We start from the raw sequence: 10,697 nt of genomic DNA, 5'->3' as shown, positions 1-10,697 counted from the left end.
AACGCCGGAGAGAAAAGACGGCTCTAACCGGGAGCCGGCCGATCTGCGCATGTCGGAGCATGCGCAGTTCGGCTCCGGCCCGGGCTTGAGCCGGCGCAAGGGACGCCCGGGAAGAGGCGCCTCATCCGTTTGAACCACCGAGGTAGGTGGTTCAGTTTGAGGCGGTTCTTCCCGGGTTTGGGCCAGTTTGGAGGCGGAAGCAGAACGCTTCCCAGATGTTGTGGTGTGATCGCGCTGCTTTGATCCGCCTCCAAACTGTCCCGTTCCCGGGCCAAATCGCCTCGTGTGAACGGGGCCCAAGAAAAGCAATGAAAAGCTTCTGGTTGAAGTGTACAAGGCAGACTTATTTAAGTTTATAGAAACAAAAGAAGATTACCAAAACATTGAAATCAAAATTTATTTTGACAACTGAAAGGAAAAGCACTTGGATGGGCAATATTTGAAAGACACAGATAATAAAGTTGATAGTGAAAACACCTGGAAGTGGCTCTAAAATGGGCACTTGAATAAAATAAACTGAAGAACTCATTTTAGCTGCACAAGAGCTGGCACCTGAAACAAATAGTCTGAAAGCCAAGATTCAGAATACCAGTGAAAACAGCAAATATCAACTTTACAAGATGAACAATGAAACAGTTGAATATATGGTTAATGCCTGCAGTAAAATTGCTCAAACTGATTCTAAAGAGTGTCACAGTTGAGTTGCAGCTATGTTGCACTGGAATATTTGCAAGAAGTATGGCTTACCATCAGTCAGAAATTCATGGGAGCACAATCCAGACAGGATCATGGAGAATGATAGAACAATGGTTCTTTGGGAGTTCTGATTACAAACAGATGAACACCTGGAACATAATACCCCTGATATCACAACTGTAGGGGGGAAATGAAAAATAGGGTTTGGATCATTGACATTGAAATCTCAAGAGAAAGCAGAATAGAAAAAAAAGAACACGAGAAGATCACAAAATACCAAGATCTACAAACAGATTTAGAATGCCTTTTGGAAGAAGAAGGTGACCATCATTCCAGTTGTCATTGGAGCCCTTGGAGTAGTGCCTAGAAGTCTCAAGAAATACCTGGACATTCTGGGCATTGCGTAAATGAGACCAGCTCAGCTCCAGAATACAGTGTTGCTTGGAACAACAAGAATCCTGTGAAGATATCTCTGTAATTCCCAAGAACTTGGCTGGATCTCAAATTACAGAACACCATCCACCAGTCAAATACCTGACTGTGACAATTCAGCAGCAGCTAATAATAATATTCTGATCAATGGAACACTAAAGTATACTATCAAGACAGTCCTATCTTGATTCCTATTCATTTGAGTGAGCTGTTAGCATGTAAGAAACCAACAAGAACACTGTGTGGTAAATACATAGTTTTAAAGTAACCACCACTGCTTTCAATCAAGTTACTACAATGTTTTCTGTTGCAATAAAATGATTTCATGACTACATGATTAAATTATCTGATAGATGTTCAAACAGTGAAAGGCATCAACAATTTACTGTGAGTAAAGGAAACACAATTTTCCCTGCCTTTTGTTCACACATTTAAAACAGTGGGAAACTTATGGAGTTCAAGAACTTCAAGAGTCCATATGGTCCCTGGGCTGGACCTTCCTTTCCCTGCCAGGGCCACCTCCTCCCCACCCTAACCCTGGGCTTCTGGGGTGGGCCCAGCTGCTGTATTGCTTCCACGGCCCATGGCTATGGCCCTGCAAATTCTGTGCCGCTTGCCATGGCTGTCTCCTCTGTCAACCACCTCTGCTGGCCTTCCCTTCTCCACCACTGGTCTCCTCCTCCACTGGCCTCTTGTGTGAGTTCCCAATGGGAGGTCCAGGGGACAGTGGTCTCTCTAAGCTGAGTTAGTGTGAGCTAGCTCACATTTTTTTTAGCCTCTGGTTCACACATTTTTGTCTTAGTTCAGGAAGGATGGCTCCAGAGCAAACTAATTTATGCAGTAGCCAAACGGCTCACTCACAACTTTAATGCCAGTAGCTCACAAAGTAGAATTTTTGCTCATAAGACTCCACAGAGGCAGCATTGTCAGGGGGTATTGTCAGGTGACAGAAAAAGGTGGGTGAGCACCTGGGCTCTCCCAGATCACCAGGCAATGAATGGGGGCTTCCTCCATTGAAGTGGCACTCGAGCTTGGGCATGCTGTTCCCCATTTCCTGGTATTTTTGTGCAGTCCCTTTAAACTTTAAAGGGACTGCAGAAGAAGACCCAAAACAGTTGAATGGCTGGGAATATTCCCACCACTCAGGTGTTTTTGCTGTTTTCTGAAAAGCTTTTCTGGGCCCACAAACCACAAACTGAAACAATTCGTCAGAGAGCGAACCGGTTCGATTCAGTTCAGTTCATGATTTGGCCATGAACCACAAACTGAACCACATTTTTTGTGGTTCATGCCCATCCCTAATACTCAGGGCAACTGTGTAATGGAACCTGTTTGTTATGGTCAGGCAAACACTGGGGTTGTGCTAATGGAGCAGCAATGGAAATACCTCATTGGAGCACCATGTTATTAACCTAACCTATAAAAATTATTAGGAAAGAACATTTTTGTGAGTTGTTCTTTTTTCCCCTGTACATCTGTATTAGCTAGTCAACAGGGCCATAGCAATTTATACAATAAAGAATGTGTGGATACATGTTTAACATTAAGAACAATATTCAGTTCTTGTTTCTCGTAGTGAAGCTCAACAGTGTAGTCTTACAGATTCAGTTTTCATTTTGCATCAGAATGTCTCTACTGTAGCAGAAAAAAAGTTTCACTACTATTTCTCACCCTTTTCTTGAACTCCACACCTGAACATCTGAGGCAATTAGGGGGGGAAAGGCGAAACCTTACTTCAGCAAATATAAAAGTCTACTTATCTTTTCATGGATAATTATCTCCCTGCTGGCTTGCTGATATGAAGGTAATCACATGGAGAAATTAGCTACAGTTTTTCCCAAGGAATTATATCAATTTGTAGTATTGTTCTGACAAAACTTTTTTTAAAAGGCATGATTACCATAAATACCAATTTCTGTGTATAGTTGTCATTGCAAAATATTTCAGTCTATAGGAAAAACGCACTTGCTTTTAGCTTATGTTTTACAGAAACAGAAATATATTGCATTGTGTTCATGATGAACATGGATAAAGACAATTAAATGTGAAAAAGTACTCAGATATGCCACTTGACTTGTGTAGCTAACCCCATCTTCTTATTACATTCAAGTCACTTAAAATTATAAAGTTGTAGGGCTGCAAGGCATCTGAAGTTTCTCTTGATGATATCCCAAACCAAGGTGTGGTCAAGAGCAGGGGTCTCCAACCTTTTTGAGCCTGACACAGTGCAGTGCATGCAGCCACAAAATAGCTGTCACAAAATGACAGCTGCAGGAGGCAAAGCCAGCCACAAAATGACCACTGCAGGTTACCTTCAGCCACACAGTGAAGACTGAGATAGCCGGTGGGGGGGGGAGCAAAAAGCAGGACTGGATCTGGGATTGGGAAGGATTCCTCCTGCAGTATGAATGCCTAAATATCAGGGGTGGGAGTTGGAACCAGGCCTGGGACTAGAATTGACAGCTCCAGGCTGGGAAATTCCTAGAGATTCTGTGGTGAAGTCTCAGGAGTGCAGAATTTGGGTAGGGGAGAGGCCTCAGCTGGATATAATGCCACAGAGTCCACCCATGTTCTCCAGGGGGACAGATCTCTGTTGTCTGGATTTGAGTTGTAATTCTGGGGGATCTCCAGGTCCCACCTGGAGGCTGGCAAACATAGGCCTAGCAGCACCCTCTGAGTAACTTGATACCACCTGACTTGCATGATTCAACCACACCTGGCTACTTGCTACTGTTCAACAGAAGGCACCATATGAAAGTCAGTGTAGTATAATACTCAGAGCTTCAGAGCAGGGTTTGCAAGACCCAGGTTTAGAACCCTATCTTGCCGTGGAAGCTCACTGGGTTATTTTGGACCAATCCCATACTTTCAGCTTAACCTACCTCATAAAATAAACTGCTTCAATCCCCACTGTGGAGAAAGACCATAATTTTCCTCAGTAGGAGCTGCAGGGGCGTAGAGGAGGAGGAAATTGGATTTATACCCTGCCCTTCACTACCCAAAGGAGTCTCAAGAGTCCCTTTGCCTCCCCACAACAGACACCTTGTGAGGTAGGAAAGGAGACAGAAAACTGAAGGCAGAGGGCAGATAAAGGTAGGTTGGCTGTTGGGTGGGAAGGAGATAGGGGTGCCAACTCCAGGTTGAGAAATTCCTGGATATTTGTGGTGTGGAGCCTGGGGTTGGTGGGAATTGAGGTGGGGAGGGACTTCAGACAGATATGCCATAGACTCCACTCTCCAAAGCAGTCTTCCTCCAAGGGAACTAATGCTGCCAGCCTCCAGGTGAGGGCTGGACATCTCCTGGAATTACAACTGACCTCCAGATGACAGAGATCAGCTCTCCCAGAGAAAATGGTTGCTTTGAATGGTGGAGGTTGTGGTATTATACCCTGCTGATGTCACTTCCAAGCTCAAACCTCATTCTAACAAGGCTCCACCTCCAAATCTCCAGGAATTACCCAGCATGGAGCTGGCAACCCCAAGAAGAACTGATCTCTGTATTTGGGGAATCTGTCATACCTCCTGGAGAGTGGCTGCAGTCACTGCTGCTGTAGGAGGGGAGGAAGTAGGTGGGAGGCTGGAAGAGTGACGTGGGCAGAAGGAGTGATGGGGTGGGAGCAGTAAGAAAGCGATAGGCATGGAGGGCAGAGATAGCAAGAGAGAGAGTAAGAAAAGGTGTGGCAGGAAAGAGAAAGAATGTAAGAGAAGTAGAGGCAGAGGGGAAGAAGCAGAAGTGAGAGAATTGGATAGGCACTCCCAGAAGTTTCTTGTGGGTTCTCACTTGTAGCATTATTCTATTTAATAAATATAAAATTTACATATTTCTACATGCAAGAAGAAGAGTTGGTTTTTATACCCTGCTTTTCTCTATCGAGCTGCGGTGGTTCAGTGGTTAAGACACTGAACTGCAGACTGGAAGGTCGGTAGTTCAGCAGTTTGAGACCCGAGTGCCACATGACGGAGAAAGCTCCCGTCTCTCATTCCAGCTCCTGCCAACCTAGCAGTTCGAAAGCAAGAAATTGCAAGTAGATAAATAGGTACTGCTTCGGTGGGAAGGTAACAGCGTTCCATACGCCTCGGTGTCTAGTCACGCTGGCCACATGACCACTTAAATGTTTTCGGACAGCGCTTGCTCTTCGGCTTGGAAACGGAGATGAGCACCACAACCCTAGAGTCGGATTTGACTGGCTTTCGAGCAAGGGGAACCTTTACCTTTATTTTTCTCTACCTTAAGGGCTCAATCTCAAAGTGGCCTTCCCTTCCTCTCCCCACAATAGGCACCTTGTAAGGTAGGTGAGGATGAGAGAGTTCTGAGAGAACTGTGACTGGCCCAAGGTCACCCAGCAGGCTTCATGTGGAGAATTGAGGAATCAAACCTAGTTCCCCAGATCAGAGTCCACCACTTTTAAGCAGTACACCACACTAGGGTCTTTGGCAAGCAGAAATGTTGAAAATCTCTTACACTGGGTCCTTGTGCTAAGGTAAGCATAGTATATGCTGGGCCATTTTTCTGCTTGTGCAAGATGTTCTGTAAGTGATTTCTGGGAACTATACAATGTAAGAAAGGATGTGGTAGGTAGATGTTACAAAATTTCTGATGCAAGTGGAACTGGGCTCAGTCTGTTTAATTGGTGCTTACATATTTCTGGAACCAAGCCACTGTTTCAAAATACTAATACTGAGCATGATTCAGTTAATGTTAAAGCACAGTCCTATGCAATTGGCTCCAGTCATTTCGATGGTGTGGGTTCGGATTCCACCGCTGCCACCATATCATACACTTGCTCCTATATTTTGAGCTTATGTAGGTCCTCTGACTCAGGACCTCACTGGTAGCGTGCTCAGATATTCTGAGTCCCCTCTGTTTCCCAAGGCTATCAGGCTCGACTTAGGAGAGACAAGGAGGGCACATAAACAGTCTCTACTGCCCATAAATCCTTCAGACTCCCAGCTAATAGAACATAAAGGTTTATTTATAGGGATTAAAACAAACAGGGGGAGTTTGCACATAAAATAGACAATAGACAAATCCTATCCTAACTATGCTAGCTTATCCGAAACAAATGGTTTGCTGTTCCTTTCTCCCTGGAACTCCACCTCGTTTGGCCTGGCTACTTGCTTCAAAGTTCACGCTGCCAAAGCTTGCTTGCTTGCAGACACTCTCGGGCTTCTAAGCAGCCTGCCCCTGGACTATACCTCATGGTGAACAGTTCAAGAAGATCCTGGCTGCGGCTCTGAGGTTCTTCAAAGCCACGTGAAGCACTCCTGGCATTCGTCAAGCTGTCACCTCAGTCTCCTGGCTTGCTTGGAACACAAAGATCTGTGTATCCGGCAAGTTCATGAGCTTTCCTCCTTCATGAGTCTCGATGAATTGAATTATTCTGCCTCTAGGACTGAATCTTATTCCTCGATTCCCCAATCCCCGTCCTAGACTAATTAGGGATTGCTGCCTTAACAAACTGTTCCCATTTACTTAGGTCTTAGACGTACTGATTCTGACTAGACTTACAGACTCTTATCGGAGATGATCCTGCAAGTTAGTATCTCTGGCATGACAGGGTGTCACTCTGTTTAGTGTACTGGACTGTTAAACACGTTTAATTCTTGCTGTTTCCAAAGGTATGTGAAACACACAATCAGATCTCTCTGATGGAGAGTAATGAGTATTAAAAGTGTCTGAAATGACTGAGTTGTTTTTCTTATTGCTGTGTGTAGTTCCTGCTGTACAGATAAAAAAGAAACTAGAAATTCAAATGACAATGAGTGAGGAATCTCTTTGTTCTGTATTATTTTAAGGAATAGATGTCAAAATGTAATTCTTGAATGTAGTGGAGTCTAATGTGAATAAAAAAGTACCAGCAGTGTATATCTAAAAAATTGAATTTCCATGCCTATGGCATGGCACTTTAATTTGTAAATTATAATTATTCAGCTTCTTGTACTGTTTAAGCATGGCATTGTCATTTCAATTTAGTATGAAATATGCTGATGAACTTTTATGAAATAAACGTATTTTCTTGAGAAATTAATTTAAAGGATAAATGGATGAAGAATCTCTTTGTTCTAAGGCTTAGTATACTGTGCCAATTAAATTAATTAGTAAAATTCATGCCTGTTATTAAAATGGAAAAAGCAAGATACACAATGTATTTGTTGCAGATGTTCCGCTTTAGATTAATATGCATTAAATATGCAATAAAATCATTTTCAGTTGTGTGTCCTCCATCTAGAGATGTTCATGGAAGTACTGTGCATAATGGCTCAAATATTTGATGACCAACATTCCTTCTCATCTGTATCTTGAGTCTGTGGTCTCTTCTGTATTGTCATTTTTGTCACTCATTTGTCCCTATTGCTTTGCGTGTCGGGGGACTTCCCACATGTGTTTTGCTCCCACTGGGACTACTAGAGAGAGCAAAACACATGGGAGGGGAACCTGAAGCAATAGGGACAAATGAGTGACAAAAAGGACAATGCGGAAGAGGCTATTCATCCTATGCAAGTGTAGTATAATCATACTGCCCAGAAGGAGAAGGAGAAGGAGAAGGAGAGGAGGAGGAGGAGGAGGAGGATGAGGAGGAGACTGGATTTATATCCTGCCCTTTACTCAGAGCAGCTTACAAACTCCTTTCCCTTCCCCTCCCGACAACAGACACCCTGTGAGGTAGGTGGGGCTGAGAGAGTTCTGACAGAAACTGCTCTTTTCAAGAACACCTCTGATAGAACTATGGCTTTTCCAAGGTCATCCAGCAACTACAAGTGGAAGAGCAGGGAATCAAACCCAGTTCTCCCAGATTAGAGTCCACACTCTTAAGCATTACACCAAAAGCATTACATAAGTAAATGCCCCAGTAATATTAGCTGACCCATACATGTTCATTAGCTGATTTGCCTGTATGCTGTAATTGACATTGAGAATCAGATACATGCATGGAATGGAAGACAAATAAGTGGATCAGCCTGTTATTCTTATCAGTATAGGCTAATCACTGGGTTGGAGTACAAAGATGTAAACATTACTCATCTGACTACTGTTAATCATAAATGTGGCAAACCTACACAGAAAACTACAGCAATTAACATTTCAAACTCAGTTGTGTGGATTTTTATGAAAATAATGTTGGTATATTTTCTTGGGGTTTTAATTCTTTATATATTTTGTATTGGTTATTGTGTTTGATGGAACCACCCTGAGCCTGCTATGTGGGGAGGGTGGGATATAAATACAATAAAATGTGTGTGTGTGTGTGTGTGTATATATATGTGTGTGTGTGTGTGTGTGCAGTAAAGCTCATTGTGAAAGCAATACAATGAGCTCTAGAAATATGTGATGTGGAATTTAGAAATTCATGTGCGGATTGGCTTTATTATGAAGACAGCACGATAGCACATATAACCATGTAGCAATGAAAGTATACTCTATCTGTGGCAAAGTCAGAAAGAGGGGATAAAGTGAGCAATACTTTTTAGTGCATCCTGTAGTGATCCTTTTAGCCCACCCCGATCAAGGCCCCGTCACCCCAGCTAGGCCACCTGTGGCTCTCTCACCCCCCCAATCAAGGTCCCACCACCCCAGCCAGGTCACCCGCAGCTCTCCCACCCTGCCAGAAGGAAGGCTGGCTATTTACTTTCGGAAGTGTTCGGGGCTCTGGGACAGGATGGGACAGGCAGTGGCATGGAGTGGCAGTAGGCACCAGCCTCAGTGCAGGCCAAGGCCGGGCCGGGAGCGGCGGCAGTGTAAAGCGGCAGGCCGGGAGCGGCGGCAGTGTAAAGCGGCAGGGCCAGAGTCACCAGGAAGCAACAGGATTCCTCTCTCCTGAGGTGAAGTTCTGTTTTGATGTGCTGCTTCTGTGGGTGGGACTCAGGCAACACAGCCAGAGCCCACAAAGTTCTTCTGAGTGACAGATCAGGCAGCCAACTGATTTGGGAGCACATGGAAACAAGATATTTTTTTTGCCTTGCAGGTTCTACTGATTTTTAATCTTTTTAAAGGAGTACATTCCCCCCCTTTTGCTAAAATTATACAAAATCAGAAGAAAAATCCTAAGAATTTCAGTTTTTTGTACAATGTTGTTTGTGTAGGGGAAAGGAGAACACCAGAACTTGGGTAGAATTCCATTAAGCTTCTAATATGAAACAAATGTTTCAACTTTGACATAAATTTCAAATACTGAATGAAGGTTTATTGTATTTATATTGCTATTTACAGGCAGTCTGCAGGATATTAGGGAAGTAAGCGTGACTGCCACTGACAATTGTGACAAGAAGATGGTATACTAGTGGATACCACAGAACTAGATAGAAATGGAACACACTGAATGATAAAAGAAATCATAATCACAGTGTGCCTATAGATTTTAGGATGCTCACCTTCAAATCTATTGGATGAGATGGAGGTTGGGAGCACATTCTGCAATTATATTAGAAATACTATTTTTGGCATTCATAGTATTGGTCCATAGTAAAGGAGGAAAGCTTAGCAAAGTGTTTTGCTTAGTAGAATGGTAGGATATAGGCCATTTCTCCAGGCTAAGGTATGATACTTCCCACTACTATTGTTTCCAATGGCAATTCCAGCTTTGAAAATGTATCAACCCTTGTTGTAGGTCGCGTTTAGATGGGCAGCCAATCCCACCATTGCCCCAGCTCTAATTTGATCCTGATATTTTTTTATCCAGTATTGCACGAGCAGAGAGCTCCCCCATGAATCACCTTACCATGCACAGATTCCATGGTGGATTGTCTAGACCTAAAAGAGCCATGCAATTATTTTTTTTAAGTTCTGTTTGCGCATACACATATGTGCCTCACCATGTACTTGTTTTTTTGTGCATGTGCGGAATTGAGTAGTTAAAGCACCACCAATGGTACATGGAGCGGAAATCCCTATGCCAGGTTCTTTGATCTCATTGGTTCTTTTACAGTGGAGGGACTATTTGGCATGGGGAAAGTCCTACCATATCCTCCATCTCTAGGATTAGATCCCCTTTCAATTAACGAAGTCAATAAATTCCATGGGCTATTCAGGAACATGAAATTATCTGGAATGCTTGAGCAGAGCTCAGCAGCTGTCGCATGTTCATGCATTCATGTGCATATGACTAAGAGTATTTTTAAAAATGGCAGCTGTTCAGGTTGGTCTGAGTCAGACCATCCCAACAGCCTGATTGTGCGCTAGAGTGATCAGATGGGGGAAAGTCTGCCCTCGGCCCATCAGCAAGTATTAGCCCCAGACTTTCACCGGTATCTTTAAACTCCGGTTCCCTGGTGGGGCTGAATGGGCTGATCACAGAAGTGGCACCTTTCCCAGATGTCACTGTCTGATCATTCCCTTTAAATCTGCCAGGCATTCATGCCTGGGTCAGATCTAAAGACCCGTCTGAACACAATCATAGTCTATAATCAGGGGTCATTTCGTAGAAAAAGAGGTGCCGGAGCTCATTAACATAACTCATTAGCATAACTTATTTGCATATGCCACACCCCCTGACATCACCAGAAGTGTGTCAGAAGGCAACACCCACCACTCAGGCTCCACTGGACTGTTTTGGATTCCTAGCTATTGGGGGG

Source organism: Gekko japonicus, unplaced genomic scaffold (genome assembly GCF_001447785.1).
Source record: "Gekko japonicus isolate JY-2015 unplaced genomic scaffold, Gekko_japonicus_V1.1 scaffold1734, whole genome shotgun sequence".
Taxonomy (NCBI): Eukaryota; Metazoa; Chordata; class Lepidosauria; order Squamata; family Gekkonidae; genus Gekko; species Gekko japonicus.
Note: the sequence above shows the minus strand (reverse complement) of the source record.